The 17,654-nt window shown below is 43.4% G+C and overlaps 1 protein-coding gene across 6 annotated transcripts in view; it reads left to right on the top strand.

Annotated features, from left to right (window-relative positions):
- The window catches only part of apbb2b (amyloid beta (A4) precursor protein-binding, family B, member 2b), a 276,260-nt gene that overhangs the window by 13,867 nt on the left and 244,739 nt on the right, over positions 1–17,654 (top strand). The window contains exon 1 of one of the 6 annotated variants that reach the window (XM_055637138.1): positions 6,772–6,798. The exons of the other annotated variants lie outside the window; for them this stretch is intronic. The gene's annotated coding sequence lies outside the window, so the exon portion shown is untranslated. Of the gene's footprint in view, positions 1–6,771; positions 6,799–17,654 lie in introns of those variants that run through there. 6 annotated transcript variants of the gene reach the window in all.

The raw sequence follows: 17,654 nt of genomic DNA on the forward strand, positions 1-17,654 counted from the left end.
CTATAGGGTTTCATCACTTCTCAACTCTGGCACTAGAAAAGCCATCTACCTTGAGCAAACTACTTCCTTTTATTCTTATTGCTTGTATATTCTTCCATTATTGACAGAACCTTCAGCTGCCTAAAACACACTCTGTCTGGACCTTCCTCTTTTAATCCAATTTCTATTAAACTCCAATTTCCTATCTATTTATGACTTCCATTTAAATCTGATTTTTGACCAATCTGTTAGCCGACCCACTTAGTAGTTATTTATTTTGGATTTATGCCCACCATTTCTTATTTGTGCGATGAACTTTAATGTTTTTCTCCATATTAAGGTGTTGTAGACATTGTTCTTTATTCCAGTGTATTGTTTGCTTGATTCTTTTTTAGACGTCCCATGGGTTCAAGGATTATTCCTTTCCACAAAATGAAAGCAGTACATGTGGGATTTATTTTGTGGCTGTAGTGGGATGTGGGATGAACTATTACACAGATGTGACAGAGTACAGTCTTGGTGCCATGACAAGGTGGTCCAAGTCAGCTGGAGAAGAGACTGCACATACTAACATTACTGTTACATGAGTATATTAATCTCACTTATGCTTGTCATTACACAGGTTACCCACTTGCCCAGGAATTAGCTGATCAAGATGCTTGATGCAAGCTGAGGCAGCCTTGTTGTGTCTTTAGAGATTTTGCACAGGAAGGAACCTGGAATGGACTTTCCGTTCTGAATAGATTGTGTTGTTAAAATGGTTTTGCCAATTGTTTTGAATCAAGGAGCTAACATTTTTAAATCTTTAATCTACTGAGAAGTATTGTGATCCTGTTGTTTTTTTTTAATCTCTCACTTTCCCCCCTCGCTACTGCTGCCAATGGAAAACTAATTTTGCAATCACCTCATGCTCAGCAAGGCAGCTTTTCCCAGGAGGAGGAATTATGAAGATGAGCACATCTGAGAACAGATCAGGCTTTTTCTTTGCACGCAAGTTAAATTTGTGCTGAAATCTGTGACTATAGTGATGAGCAAAAGCTTGCACTGCAACATCAGGCTTTTTAAACAATCTCTATATAATTAGGGTTACTGGGTTGTTCCTGTATTGAAATTAAGGTCCACTGTTCTGCTGTATTTTGCTATTGTATTTTATTTCTAATACCACTGTTTTTGTCCCTCCATACCAAAATAGCCAACAACTATATTTTGCATTTGTTCCTGATTTTCTCCCATATAATTAACTTATGGTGAAATATATTCAACTTAAATATTTGTTGTGTATGTATGCATTTTTTAGTATTGCAGTTTTGATGTGTAATATCAAATATTGTGATTACACTAATATGGGCTGTACAAAAAATAAAGATTTAAAAAAAAAGATAAAGTACCAGTGTAACTGAATGGGATCTCCGGAGAACATGGAAAGATGGTGTTTCACGTTTGGACCCTTCAGACCGACTGACTGATGAAGAGCAGTGGACTGGTGGGAAGAAAGTTGGAAGAGAAGAGGGGGCATGGCAGAGCAGAGCCTGGTGAGTAATAGATTGATGCAGGTAAGCCGGGGTTTTCATAGGCAGTTGATTGGACATAGGCCGAAAATGAAAAGAGAAACAAGTGTGAGATAAGGAAAGAAGAGATGCGAATCATGAAGCCAGAGGTAGGAATACAGGTGTAAGGGAAAAATGGGTGCAAATCCAGGTGGGGCACAGGGAAGAGAGGAGGAAGGGAAAATAAATGGTGGGTTGTTTGCAGGTTAGTTACCTAAAATTGTAGAATTCACAGTTCATACCATTAGGTTGAAAGCTACCCAATATGAGCTGCTGTTTCTCTAGTTTGTGTGTGGCCACCCCCATCTGTATCCACCTATCACATGCCTTGCTCTGTCCTGCCACCACCTCTCTTCCAACTTTCTCCCCTATGCAATTGGTCGGAAGAAGGGTCCTGACCCAAAACATGGTTTATTCATGTTCTCCAGAGATGCTGCCTGACCCGCTGAGTTATTCCAGCACTTTAGTGCTTTTTGCTAATCTTAAGAGCTAATGGGAAGCTATTCAACATATGGTGACCATATTCCAGGCTAAGGTCACCTGACTCTCCATATGGGAGCTGCATTATGTAGGCAACACTGCTTGCAGAATTGCACATTACAATAATGGCTGAAACCTGTTGTCAAATTCCCTTATTTAGTTCCATTGATTTCAATGGAGCAGAATTTTCTGATGCAGAGTACAAAATGAAGCCAGTTCTATCTACTGACTGTAGATTTCTATGTTCAGCTCCTCAATCACCATTTTATGTAAGGCTTTCACTTCCAGTAGCATTCCAATGATGGAAGAATGTATTATTGGAAAATGAAATGAAAATGATACATGAGAGATATTACCCAGAAGATTGAAAATGTTGGAAATGGAATACTTAAAGTGATGTGACCTATTTCTCTCCGTAATGCAAGGGAATGTTAATACTAACTTACAAGACAGATTGTGACTAAATATTTTTTTTCAAAATCTAACTTGCCTCCACAAAGCAGATTATCCTTGTGCTGATAATTTCCGGGAGAACAAACATTTATTGTGTAGTGAATCGTGTTTGTCTTTTGTTGGAATGAGTCCGTGCTGTCGCTTTTTGTTGTAAATATTTTAATTAGTATTTGATGCTTGCTTTTTGCCTCTCTACACTGTATCCGGAAGTGGCGGCGCTGGGAACGGCTGCGGTTCGCCTGCAGTCCGTTTGTCTTTTACTTTTTTGTGTTGTTTTTTTCGTTTTGTGTAGTTATGTTTTTGGTTTTTAGGCTGTGTTTATGTGGGGAGGGGGGTGGGGGTGAAACGGGGGCTGCTGTCACTCCCTTCGGGGGAATACGACCTTTTGTCGTATCCCCCTTCTTTGCCTCCGTCTACGCTGAGGCCTAGCGGAGCCGGCGACCTCGGGACTCTGGAGGCAGCTGACAGGACTCGTCCTGGGCTCGTTCCCGGCCCAGCCCGGGATGGAACAGTGCTCCCGTGAGAGCGGCATGGTGAGGGGCTGGAGTGGCCCAGCCCGAGGGAGGAACGGCACTCCCGTCGGAGTGGCCCAGCCCGAGGGAGGAACGGCACTCCCGCTGGAGTGGCCCAGCCCGAGGGAGGAACGGCACTCCCGCTGGAGTGGCCCAGCCCGAGGGTGGAACGGCACTCCCGTCGGAGTGGGCCAGCCCGAGGGTGGAACGGCACTCCCGCTGGAGTGGCCCAGCCCGAGGTGGAACGGCACTCCCGCTGGAGATATTACCCGAAGATTGGAACGGTACTTGGTGAGGGCGATCCGGTCCGGGGGCTGGGACGGTGCTCCGGTGCTCCGGTGGCTGGGGCGACGTTCTGTCGGCGGTGTCCAGAGTCCTGGGTTCAGCCGCGGGCCGGCGGCTGCGTGTGCTGGACTGGAGGTGCGGCGGCTTCGACCACCCCGGGCCGCAGTGTTTGAACCGGCCCGTTCCCGGGGTTCGGTGAGCTGCGGGACTGTTTATACCATAGCCCGGTGGGGAATCGCCTCAGCGCAGAGGGAGCAGAGGGAGAGACTGCAAACCTAAGATTTTTGCCTCCACCACAGTGAGGAGGTGTTTGGAGGACTCACTGTGGTGGAAGTTAATTTGTGTTTATTGTTGTTATTATTGTATCATTGTATGTATGACTGCAGGCACAAAATTTCGTTCAGACCATAAGGTCTGAATGACAATAAAGGAAATTCAATTCAATTCAATTCAATAATCCAATATCTTGGGTTTTATTTGTGTCATTGAAAAGTCAAAAGTGTTTGTCATCTGGACTGGGATCAGACCAGTAAAATTCTTACTCGCTGCAGCTATATGCCCCTGTCCCACTTAGGAAACCTGAACGGAAACCTCTGGAGACTTTGCACCCCACCCAAGGTTTCCGTGCGTTCCCGGAGGTTGCAGGTAGTGGAAGCAGGTAGGGAGACTGACAAAAACCTCCGGGAACTGCATGGAAACCTTGGGTGGGGCACAAAGTCTCCAGAAGTTTCCGTTCAGGTTTCTTAAGAGGGACGGGGCATAACGGTCACATTAAATGCAACAACACAAAAAATACATATACAAAAAAAATACCAGTTATTCCAGGTAAACCAGACCAGGACAGGGCAAGTCAAAGTATGTAGTGCAACCTCATTAGAGCGAGATCCATAGAAGATCGGTGTTGAGGTTTGGTTATGGCTCGATTGTAGATAGAGTTGTGCAGGATAGTTCAAGAGTCTGATGGGAAGATGCCGTTCTTGAACCTAGAAGTAATGGTTTCTGTACCACCTTCCTAATGGCTGCAGCAAAATGACAGCATGCTAGGGTGGTGTAGGTCTTTGATATTCGATCCCGTCAATGGTACGGTAGTCACTCCTTGTGTTGGATTGGGCAACATTCACCAATGTCTGCAGCCTCCGTTGTTCTTGAGTGTTGGAATTACTGCAACCAGTGGGTTTGCTCTCACATACATCTATAGAAGTTCGCTAGTGCATTTGGTGGCTGCGAAATCTCTTCAAAGTTTTATGAAAGTAGATGCGTGGTGAGCTTTCTTGAACTTCTACATCAAAGTGTTGGGCCCTCGACTGATCTTTCAGAGACATGTAGGCCGAGGATCTTGATGCTATTGGCTGTCTCCACTGCTGTCCTGCCATGTCATCCATTGGATACCCTAACATCTCACCCCACTTCCCATGGGCCAACTTTTCTTCCCTAATTTGGTTGCACTCAACCTTTCTTAACAGATAACATCATTTGCAGATTTTTGGATCCACTTATCCCCTCCCTCCCAATTCATTCTACCTCCCTGCTGCCCAATTCTCCTCCCACTGAGTCGCCTCTCACCACTGTTCCTCCTGCCCTCCCGACCTCCTTATTTTGGTTCCCTGACTCGCCTTCCTTTTCTATCAGGTTTCATCTTCTGCAGCCCTTTGTTGATTCCAGCTATCACCTGCAGTTCTCCATGCAGAGTCCTCCACCCTTTCTTCCCCCACCTGACTCCATCAGCCAATAAACCCCTCCTCAGCTGGATCCTATTATCACTTGCCAGCTCTTGCCACACCCTTCACTGTCATCTCTTTAAACTGGCTATTTCCCCTCTGCTCTCTCAGTCCAGATAACGAATCTCAACCATGAAACGTTTCCCTGCATAGATAGTCTGCTGAGTTCCTGCAGCAGTTTGTTTTGTTGGTGTAATTGTATGCTTGATTATTGGAACCAGATTATTGTAAAATTGGTCCTCTAAATAATTTTCGTTACAACAAAACTGTAGAACATGGAAATAATTGAGCTGCAGAGCATCTAATGTATGTATCTATCACATTTCTTGTCGAAAAATTATCTCTATGAATTATGACTGGGCCAGTGGATGTTTGAATTTATTTAAAAATGTTTGATTGGAAGATTTCAGTCACTGCAATGTTGTGCAATTTGCATAATATCAAGATACAACTGCATGTAATTTGCATATAATTAGTAGAGGAGTATATTGCAGCCATTTGGTAGATAGAATCAAGGTTTTAAGTTTCCTTTTATTACTTTGGGTTTTTTTGCAGCGTTGATGATGCAGAATTGCTGAAAAACTAAGAAATGATTTCTGCTTTCCTTAGCCAACGTACAAACCAAAATATCACAAACAGGTTGCTCTATCTTTGGAGGTTGAATTAATGAAATTAGTTGTTGTTTTTCTAACTAGAGAACAAAGTATACCTCCTTGGTTGTAAGGTATTTAGAATGACTGAAGGCTCTGAAAGATGCTATGAAATTTTAATTTAGAGATAGAGTGCGGAAACAGGCCTTTCGGCACCCGAGCCCACACCAACCAGCGATTCCCGCACTAATACTATCCTACACACACTAGGGACAATTACAATAACCTACATACCTGTACGTCTTTGGAGTATGGGAGGAAACCGAAGATCTCGGAGAAAACCCATGCGGTCACGGGGAGAACGTACACACTCTGTACAGACAACACCCGTAGTCGTGATCGAACCCGAGTCTCCGACGCTGTAAGGCAGCAACTCTACCGTGCTGCCCTTGCAAGTCATTTTCCTTTTCAGATATGTCAGAAACTAATGTTAAAATATCTGTCCATAATGTTAAAGTTGCTTTAATTTTGATTCTGATGGGGCAGTCACTGAAGCACGGTTTCCTTGTTTCTGTGCCGTATTGTATCTTGTGGAAGGATCACAACACCAGCAGCATGTTAACATTTGTCTTGCTGCTTGGCTAGTTAAATAATTTCCTTGCTCGCGCCACCACCCCTCCCCACCAATCCTTAGAATATTTTCACTGGAAGCCTCTTGCATAATGTGCTGGATTCCTGTCAAGAAGTATGAAGGTAATCCAAGGCGTTGATTCCTGCCCAAATGTCTACTATGATACAAAAATGTATATGTTTAAGAAAGAACTGCAGATGCTGGAAAAATTGACGGTAGACAAAAATGCTGGAGAAACTCAGTGGGTGAGGCAGCATCTATGGAGAGAAGGAACAGGCGACGTTTTGGGTCGAGACCCTTCTCTCGACCTTCTACCTAAAATTTATATGTAGTATTTTTAATAATAAAAAGCACCAGTTTGGCTATAACTTTACATTTTATTCATTGAGTCCGGAATTCGCACTAGGATTTTCTTCATCCCTCCCCCTCCCAAATGTTAAACAGTTTTCTTCAATTGAGTTTTTTTCAGTGATTAAAGTGAAAGTTGATCTACTTCTTGCTTAACGAGAACCATATGTGTGTTGTCGGGCTGTATTCTCTGCACAGAGAAGGCTACAATCTTTTGCTTTTCCTTTTGTTCGAAGAGCCTCCTAAGGTCTGTAGGTAAGTACATAATGAAAAAAAGGTACATTTGGACTACATTTATTTAATGTTCATAGAGGGAGCAGACAACATAAGATTGTTAAGGGCTTGGACACGCTAGAGGCAGGAAACCTGTTCCCGATGTTGGGGGAGTCCAGAACCAGGGTCCACAGTTTAAGAATAAGGAGTAAGCCATTTAGAATGGAGACGAGGAAACACCTTTTCTCACAGAGAGTGGTGAGTCTGTGGAATTCTCTGCCTCAGAGGGCGATGGAGGCAGGTTCTCTGGATGCTTTCAAGAGTTAGATAGGGCTCTTAAAAATAGCGGAGTCAGGGATATGGGGAGAAGGCAGGAACGGGGTACATTGGGGATGATCAGCCATGATCACATTGAATAGCGGTGCTGGCTCGAAGGGCCAAACGGCCTACTCCTGCACCTATTGTCTATTGTCATAAGAAGGTCCAGTATCACAGAACGTTTGTGAAAACTACATTGCCTTTTGTGGAAACAAGTTAGTGCTAATTTCATGAAAATGTTGATTAAAATCTATTGTAGACAAAAATGCTGGAAAAACTCAGCGGGTGAAGAAGTGTTTCGATCCAAACCGTTGCCTATTTCCTTCGCTCCATAGTTGCTGCCTCACAAGCTGAGTTTCTCCAGTAGTTTTGTCTCCTTAAAATCTATTGACTGCGTTCTAAAAGTATTGCGCACTCATTGCACAACAGCAGTGGTAGTGAAAAGACATGTAGGCTGGCTGGAAAAATTGCCAGAATAATTCCTGACAGAAATAAAAAAAACTGCATTATTGTAGCAGTTCAATCAACTTTGTTTTGCTCATGATTCTAGCATCTGCAGTTTCATGTGTTTCCATTTACTGCACCACCGTTAAATCATTCAAAGTAAGTCTACTTTGAAGAAGTTCTATTCCTCTCACTGACAGGAGTTGTGTGAGACCCTCTCTCACTACTCCTCTGTGATTCCTGCTCTCCATTTGTGTTTTAATCCCTTCTCACCTGTTTCCACCAATCATTTGCCAGGCTTTACTTTGCCCCCAGCTCTTTATCAGCTTTCTCCCTGCACTAAAATCAGTCTGAATAAGAGGCTGACCTGAAAATCCGCGCATGCCTATCCTCCAGAGATGATGCCTGACCTGCTGAGTTACATCAGCACTTTGTGCTTTGCTCAAGGATCAAGGTGATTGACTTGAACCTCTAATTTCTTAATCCACTTAATTATTTGCAATCAGTTAATATGTCTACAAGTTGAGCTGACATAGGAATTGAATATCGAAGCTGAAGTTTGAAACAAAGCCTATAGATAAGAATTGAAATTAATGTTTTTTTTGTCCGATATATATCTGATAACAATAGAATTTGTTACCATTTCTGACAGAATTGGTTTAAAATTGTAACTTGAAGCATCTGTCATTTCTTAGATCTTTGTACATTACCCATCTGGACAGTGTTTTGTTGAATTCCATGTTATTAGCATTCTCCTTGTTCACTTTTCTGGTTCAGTGGCTACTTTGATCCCTTTGTGCAGTGCCTGCTTATATTGTTGCACCTTCGCGATGGCAAAGTAATAATTTCCATGACAAAACAGACCTTTTTCTGAAAAGAAAAGAATGAATGATGATCATGGTAATTTTGGTAGCTATACTTATGTGATCGAGTTGCTAATTTACAACCATTTATATTTTGGCGGTCGCAAGAACGACAACTATGTTTTGTGACTTATTTTATTCTGAAAATTGCTTCGTAGCTCACAGGTTTTTACAACACGTCTGGCCACAACGGTGGTCAGCACTCAACTGCCGCGCGAAAGCGAAACCGCGTGAAAAAACAGCAGCCCTTCCCGAGTTGCGTGACCGTGGCTTCCGAATGCCGGGTTCGATACCTGAGTGAAAGATCATTTTGCCGAACACCTCCGCTCGGTCCGCATTAACCAACCTGACCTCCCGGTGGCTCAGCACTTCAACACCCCCTCCCATTCCGTATCCGACCTCTCTGTCCTGGGCCTCCTCCACAGCCAGAGTGAGCAACACCGGAAATTGGAGGAACAGCACCTCATATTCCGCTTGGGCAGTCTGCATCCTGGTGGCATGGACATTGAATTCTCACAATTTTGTTAGCCCTTGCTGTCTCCTCCCCTTCCTAGCTCTCCCTCAGTCCTTGGGCTCCTCCTCCTCCTTTTTCCTTTCGTATCCCCACCTCCCCCCACCCCTATGGAGAAATAAGGGAAATAATTGTCTCAATTTCTTGACCAACTAAGTCTGCAGTAGATGACGGAGATTTACCTCCTTGGTTTTTTTCCCCAACGAAGATCATCCAAAGCATTTCAGTTTTCATGTGTAAGCCAATAACACTCAGTCGAATGAAGACATGATTTCTAGTGAACCCTCAACCACCTCAATGATCAGATTGCCTGTCTCTATATCATCTATATCATTTGTCACCCATGCCAATAATTTGGATGAGAATGTACAAGGCACGATGAGCAAGTTTGCAGATGTCATTAAAGTGGGTGGCATTGTAGATAGTGAAGATGGTTGTCAAAAATTGCATGGTCTTGATGGGTTGGGCAGGTGGGCTGAGGAATGGTTGATGGAATTTACTGCAGAGAAATGTGAGGTGTTTCATTTTGGGAAGTCTTAACAAGGGCAGGATCTACACAGTGAATAGTAGGGCTCTGGAGAATGTTGTGGAGCAGAGGGATCTTGAAGTGCCAGTACATAGTTCCTTGAAAGTGGCATCACCGGTAGATAGAGAGGTCAAAAAGGCTTTAGTCTTCATCAGTCAGAATGGTCTTCATAAGTCAGAATATTGAGTACAGAAGTTGGGAGGTCATGTTACAGTTATATAAGACATTGGCCTGTCTCCACGCTGAATGACTCTATAATCCAGTAACAGATGGGTAAATTTAACTCCCAAATGTTTGGAAGACTGAAGCCATTGTCTACGACCTGCACCACAAGCTGCTCCCTGGACACTGACTGTCTTAATGATTTTGGCAACAATCTGAAACTGAAGTGAATTGATCAAACTTAGGTGTCAAAATTGACCCAGTGATGAGCTTTGAATCAAAACTGCGGCACCACAAAGGGAATATATTTTTGCCCTTGTTTTTGCTATTGTCTCATCACATCTCCTGAAGTCCTCATCTGTGCCATATTGCTTTGTGTCTACAACTGTAATTCATTTCCTCATAGATGCCGTATGTATCATCTATAAAATGAACTGCAGCTACTTGGGAAACTCTGGTTTCCTCCAAGCTCTACCATCAAGAAGGCTGAAGGCAGTGGGTGAATGGGGACACAGCAATCTGCAGAGTTACTACAGGGTTGCACTTTCTTTGAAAATTTGCATCTACCACAGCAAAAATAATGTTATCCAAATACATTTGGAGTTCCTTGTCGGGCTGTTGAACATTAGCTGTTAATCATTTCAAGGAAGGAAAAGGCATTCGGCAAATAGAATTTCAGAAAGCCATTTAATGTTGCAAAGCCAAGAAAATTCATTGTTGAACTGAGTGATATCAAAGCAAATGTATTACAATAACATCTTAGAGTATACAATTTTTGGAGACTAATGGCTATAGTTGATTGCCAGATTTTGTTACAGGCAGGTTTTTTGTTTTCGTTTCTGCTAATATGTTAGATCTGAACAATTTTGATGAAAAGTGACTAAATATAGGTCTTTTGTAAACCGTATTCAGTACATTTTGAAATGATTCGTCCTTTTAAGGAAATGGCTTGCGTCTTCTGTGCTGATTTGCTCCATGACATTGTGATTGTCAGAATCAGAATCAGAATGCTTTATTGTCATTGCATGTGTCACATACAACAAGATTACTGTGTCTCTCCATTTAAAAGAACTTCAAACATTCACATACTCATACTTTTTACACTCCCTCCCTCCCCAAACCCACCCATGGATTCACATTTACATGAATTAACACCGTCTCCCACCCCCCCTCCTTCCCCATAACCCGCTCCCGAGACAGGGTTCAGTTCCAGGATTGCTGATGGGTAAAAGCTGTTCTTGAGTCTGGCAGTGCATGACTTTAGCGACCTGTACCTTTTTCCTGAGGGCAGCAGTGTGAAAAGGTGGTGACAAGGATGTGTAATGTCTTTCACGATATTACAGGTCCTGCTGCGGCATCTGGAGTGGTAAATGTCCTCCAGAGGGGGTGGGGGGAGTCCAATGATACCCTGGGCAGTTTTTATCACCCTCTAGAGAGCTGCTCTGTCAGCTGCTGAACAGTTCCCAAACCAGGCAGTTATGCAGTAAGTCAGTATGCTTTCTACCGAACAGCGGTAGAAAGACTCTGGCAGTTTAGTAGGCAGATGGGCCTTCCTCAGTGTTCTGAGGAAGTAACGTCTCTGTTGCGCCTTTTTACAACTACAGCAGAGTTCACAGACCATTTAAGATCCTCACTGATGTTGATCCCCAGAAATTTAAAACTAGGCACCCTCTCCACCTCCTCGCCCCCTATCTCCAGTGGCCTGAGCTCCGCTCTATGTTGCCTGAAATCAGTGATGATCTCCTTTGTTTTTTTTGTGTTCAGAGAGAGATTGTTGTGAGCACACCACTCAGAAAGTATGTGCACCTCCTCTCTATAGGCGACCTCGTTCCAATTTGAGATGAGCCCCACCACGGTTGTATCGTCCGCAAATTTTATGATCCTATTTGCGGAGTGATGGGGCAAGCAGTCATGTGTGTGTACAGGGCGTAGAGGAGCGGACTGAGAACACAGCCCTGCGGTGCTTCTGTGCTGAGGGTCAGGGATGTCGAGGTGTAGGGTCCAAGTCTCACCGTCTGTGGGCGTTCACTGAGAAAGTCCAATATCCACCGACACAGTTGACTGCTGAGGCCAAGGTCTAGCATTTTTGTGATCAGATTGCTGGGTATGATTGTATTAAAAGCTGAGCTGTAATCAACAAAAAGCATCCTGACATATGACCCCTTCTCCTCTAGGTGTTGTAGTGCAGCAGGGAGGACAGTGTTTATGGCATCCTCTGTAGATCTATTAGCCCTATATGCATACTGGTGTGGGTCGAGTGAGGGGGGGAGAGATAATTTAAGGTGACCTAGGACCAGCCTTTCAAAGCACTTGGAGACTACAGATGTAAGAGCAACGGGCCTGTAGTCATTGAGGGAGTTGATGATTGTCTGCTTGGGCACCGGGATGATAGTGGTGGTTTTCAGGCACGCTGGCACGGAGGAGTGTGCTAGGGAAAGGTTAAAATTGTATAACTATGGTTATATGGTTATATGGTTAACTAAGGGAATGAAAACCTGGAGCTAAAACAATAATCTGCTGGTGATACTGAGCAGGTCAGGCAGCATCTGTGGAGAGAGATGGACAGTTGATGTTTCAGGTCCGGATCCATCATCCGTTCACTTCTCTCCACAGATGCTGCTGGGGCCACCGAGTTCCTCCAACATATCATTTGTTGCTCCAGATTCCAGCCTCTGACATCTTGTCCCTTCACTTTCAGCTAGAAATTCATTTACTCTTCTCGTCAAGTGTTACCTGATGCCTTTTCCAGAATGAAAAAGAATAAGGACTATTTTCGTTCCTGGTAATTAGACTAAGCATTACCTGGCATGAGCCACCCTTGGCCTTCTGCATCAGGGTCTCATGGTAAGAATGTGTTCAATTTAGAGACACAGTCTGAATACAGGCCTTCGGCCCAGCAGGCCCAGGTGGACCATTGATCACCCATTTACACTAATTCTGTTTTATCCCACTTCTGCATCCTCGCCCTACATGTTAGGGGCAATTTGCAGATGCCAATTAATGTACAAACTCTCACGTGAGAGAAAACTGGGGGCACCCGGATGAAACCCATAGGAGAACATCCAAACTCCACACAGACAACTCCCAGCCAGGATTGAACCTGGACCTCTGGGGTTGTGGGGCAACAGCTCCACTAGCTGTGCCACTGTGCTGTATAATTTATTTCTCATGTTTCCCATGCAATTGTGTTTGGAGCAGTGATGGGGAACTTGGATTGCAATGGCCTGGCTTTGGGCGCTCCCAAGACATTCCGCCAAACTGAAATCGAACTGCTGAACTTCAACTAATAGACCCAATGTGTGGTGCAGCCTCATTGAAATTGTCCACACTAGACTTCTGTGACCATTCAAATTACCCTCTTCCTCCACCCCCACTTTGAACTCCAGCAAGCACCTGACCTACCAACCCCAAACAGAGTACTCAGTACATATTTTACTACACGCAGGCACTTGTGGAGAGAAGGTTGAGTCCCCCCGGACGAGACCTGTTTTCAGCAGAGTCAAAATTGCAATGGTGATCGGTGCCTTGCTGTTCCTCACATCTAGTCACTCTTAAGTTGAACTGAAATTTCTTCCTTGTACGGCTTTAACATTTTTCCTTTGGCCCAAATTTGCAAGGAGGACTGTCTGATGAAGACTTTCAGCCTTCTCATGTTTCACTAGCTTATTACTTTTTTTCTTACCAATCCAGTCCCTTCCCACTTAAAGCTGACACACTTTGGATATCCTTTGCCACTTCAACAGATTGTAATCTCCCGACCCAGAGAAAAAGTCCAACGTCCACAATGAGATAGGTTGGAAGGTCGGGACTCCATCCTAGCTTATGGGAGGGCCATTGAGTAATCTGATAGCCGTAGGGAAGAAGCAGTTGCTGAATCTGGTGGTACTTGCCTTCAAACTTTTGTATCTTCTGCCGAATGCAAGAGGGTAAGAGAGAATGACAAGTGCATTAAAGGTCCTGAGCTGCATTCCTGAGGCAGCATGAAATGTAGATGGAATCTGTGGTTGAGAGGCTGGTCCATGTGATGGACTGGGCTGCATCCACAACTCTGTGCTATCTTGCCGTCGTGGGGAGAGCTATTTCCAAACCAAGCTGTGATGCAACCTGACGTATGCATTCTATGGGGCATCTGTGGAAGCTGGTAAAAGTTATTGGGAACATGCCAAGCTTCCTTTCTCTCCTGACTAACTGTATATTTGTATAAACTATAGTCTTTGGCCATTTACAAAATGAGAGAGTGACAGGGACTTCAAGATTTTCTTTTAAACCATAGGTACACAAAAAAGCTGGAGAAACTCAGCAGGTGCAGCAGCATCTATGGAGCGAAGGAAATAGGCAACGTTTCGGGCCGAAACCCTTCTTCAGACTGATCGGGGGCGGGGGTAGACGGGGACAAGAAAGGAAAAAGGAGGAGGAGCCCGAAGGCTGGGGGATGGGAGGAGACAGCAGGGGGTAGAGTTGCCGGGGTCGAGCTCCAACCGGCGCTCAATGTTGGGAGTCGGCGGCCACTGAGCTCCGGAGCTTACTGCACGGCGACCCGGTAAGGCATTGCCCGCTCCCCGCCTCTCTCGACCAGGTAGGGGACTAAGAATTAAAGTTTCCCCCTTCACCCCACCCACCCACCCTCCCCTCCCCTTCACATAAAAGCCCTCCAAACTAACTGACTAACATTTAAGCAATGATTTACAGATGTTTAAGTGTCTCCCCAGTCTCCGGGGAGGAGGCAGCCGCTACAGTAGTACAGACCTGGGTTGACCGTGGGTCGTTTCGGGTCAAGTTTGGCGCCAAACGCGAGCTTTGGTGTGCTGGCGACATCCTGGAAAAATGTCCGGTTTTCTGAGCTTTTCGGTTTCCGGAACTCCGGATAAAAGGTTGTGCACCTGTACTGTGAAAAGGTATTTCCATTCTACTTGGTCAAATGTTTTTTCTGCATCTAATGAAATAATTGATACATCTTCTTTAGTTCTGTGTGAGTACATTATGTTAAAAAGGCGTCTCAAATTATTAAACTAATGTCTCTTGGGTATAAACCCCTTTTGATCCAAATGTATTCATTTATTATCGTATTTACTTAATCTTCTTGCCAACGTTTTCGCTAGTATTTTCTGATCTGTATTTTACAGGGCGATTGCTCTGTATGATCCCGGGTCTTCTAGATATTTATCTTTTTTGGGTATAAGTGTGTTAGTTGATTCAGCTAGTGTTTGTTGTAATGTCTGTTCTTTAAATGCGTATGTATAGAGATTGTATAAACGCAGGGAAATTATCTCGTAAAATCTTTTATAAAATTCATTTCTGAACCCGTCTGGTCCTGGTGTTTTACCATTCTTCAGTGAATTGATTGTCTCTTCTATTTCTTTAATTGAAATCTGTGCTCCTAATCCCTCTTGTTCCAGCGGAATAACTGTTGGAAGTTTACAGTTATCAAGGAAGTTAGTAATTTTTCTGCTTTCGGTTGATGTTTTGGATGTGTATACGTTTTGATAAAATTGGGCAAATCTTTCATTAATGTCTTTTGGAAGCATTAACAATTCACCTTTATCTGATTTGATTTTTAAGTATTTACAGCAAACCTCCAGAACGATTTTTTATTAAACTTTCCTTCTAGTTTTAAGGAGAAGGTTAGCGGCGAATGATCAGAAATAGTACTATTATGTTATTTAGGATTAATTGTGAAGGGTATTAATTTAATGTCCACTAGAAAGTAGTCAATATGATGTAGGGAATATGTTTCCTACCTCTAGCGTGTCCAAACCCTTAATAATCTTATATGTTTCAATAAGATATCCTCTCATCCTTCTAAATTCCAAAGTATACAAGCCCAGCCGCTCCATTCTCTCTGCATGACAGTCCCGCCACCCTGGGAATTAACCTTGTGAAACTACTCTGCACTCCCTCAATAGCAAGAATGTCCTTCCTCAAATATAGAGACCAAAACTGCACACAATACTCTGGTGTGGTCTCACTAGGGCTCTGTACAACTGCAGAAGGACCTCTTTGTTCCTATACTCAACTCTTCTTGTTATGAAGGGCAACATGCCATTCGTTTTCTTCACTGCCTGCTGTATCTGCATGCTTACTTTAATTGACTGATGAACAAGGACCCCCAGATCCCATTGTACTTCCTCTTTTCTCAACTTGACAGCATTTAGATAATAATCTTCCTGTATTTGCTACCAAAGTGGATAACCTCACATTTATCCACATTAAACTGCATCTGCCATGCATCTGCCCACTCACCCAACCTGTCCAAGTCAACCTGCATTCTCATAGCATCTTCCTCACAGTTCACACTGCCACCCAGCTTTGTGTCATCTGCAAATTTGCTAATGTTACTTTGAATCCCTTCATTGAAATCATTAATATATATTGTAAATAACTGCGGTCCCAGCACCGAGCCTTGCGGTACCCCACTAGTCACTGCCTGACATTCTGAAAGGGACCCGTTAATCCCTACTCTTTGTTTCGTGTCTGTCAACCACTTCTCTATCCATGTCACCACTCTACCCCCCCCCAATACCATGTGCCCTAACTTTGCCCACTAATCTCCTACATGGGACCTTATCTACTGCTTTCTGAAAGTACAGGAACACTACATACACTGGCTCTCCCTTGTCCATTTTCCTAGTTACATCCTCAAAAAATTCCAGAAGATTAGTCAAGCATGATTTCCCCTTCGTAAATCCATGCTGACTCGGACCAATCCTGTTACTACTCTCCAAATGTGCCGCTATTTCATCTTTTATGACTGACTCCAGTATCTTCCCCACCACCAATGTCAAGCTAACTGGTCTTTAATTCCCTGTTTTCTCTCTCCCGCCTTTCTTAAATATTAGCTACCCTCCAATCCACAGGAACTGATCCTGAATCCATTGAACATTGTAAAATATCACCAATGTGTCCATAATTTCTAGATCCACTTCCTTAAGTACCCTGGGATGCAGACCATCGGGCCCTGGTAATTTATCAGCCTTCAGTCCCATCAGTCTACCCAACAACATTTCCTGCTTCATGTGGATTTCCTTCAGTTCCTCCGTCACCCCAGGTCCACTGGCCACTAGTGCATCAGGAAGATTGTTTGTGTCCTCCTTTGTGAAGATGGATCCAAAGTACCTGTTTGACCAAAATTGGACCCTTGAAGACTGAAATGGGTGAATTTATTATGGGGAACAAGGAAATGGCAGATGAGTTGAACAGGAATGGGGTACTGATTTTGGATGATGAGCCATGATCATATTGAATGGCGGTGCTGGCTCGTAGGCCGAATGGCCTACTCCTGCACCTATTTTCTATGAAAGAAAACATGTAAATATGCTGGCTTAGTATGTGAGTTAACCCAATTGATAATATAAAGTAGATTGGAACACAATACAGTACAGGAACAGGCTCTTTGGCTCTAAATATCTATGCCAAGTGTGATGTGAAATTAAATTAACCTTCTCTGTCTGCTCAATATCCAGATTCCCCCCCCCACCCCATTCCCTGCATATCCATGTGCTTATTTAAAAGTCTCTTAAATGCCCCTATCGTAATCTGAATCTTGCTCAAATGTTCAACGCTAACATTTTTTATAAGATAGTGGATTCAAATTATCAACTTCAAATTATTGCCATTAATTAACATAAAGCTGTTCATCAGGTGAACATTTCATGTTGAGCAGATTTCAAACAGAATATCTGTTTTCACCTGAGATCTTTGTGCAAATGGTCTATAAAAGGATGTTGAGAATAGGGTGAGCGCAAGATTGCTCTGGTTTTTCCTGTTTGAAGAAGTAAAAGAAAACGTTAGCTAACTTTCAAGTCAAATGAAGAAAAAGTTCAAGCACAGGGTGTTGGATACATCTGTCATTTATCCTGATGACATGGTATTTTCTTGAAAATTTACACCATTTATCCTTTTTTGGTTTTTTCTTCCCCAATGACTAAATTCATAGGAAAGAAAAGCATGCTTTAAATGTGATGTAGGGGTGACCTTGCAGGGCCTCATTCCCATGAGAGAATAGTATGATTGGTTGCTGATGTGGGAGAATTGTCTAATCTCAAAATTATGTACATTCTATACTCTTTGGCATCGT

Source organism: Leucoraja erinacea, chromosome 1, assembly GCF_028641065.1.
Source record: "Leucoraja erinacea ecotype New England chromosome 1, Leri_hhj_1, whole genome shotgun sequence".
NCBI lineage: Eukaryota > Metazoa > Chordata > Chondrichthyes > Rajiformes > Rajidae > Leucoraja > Leucoraja erinaceus.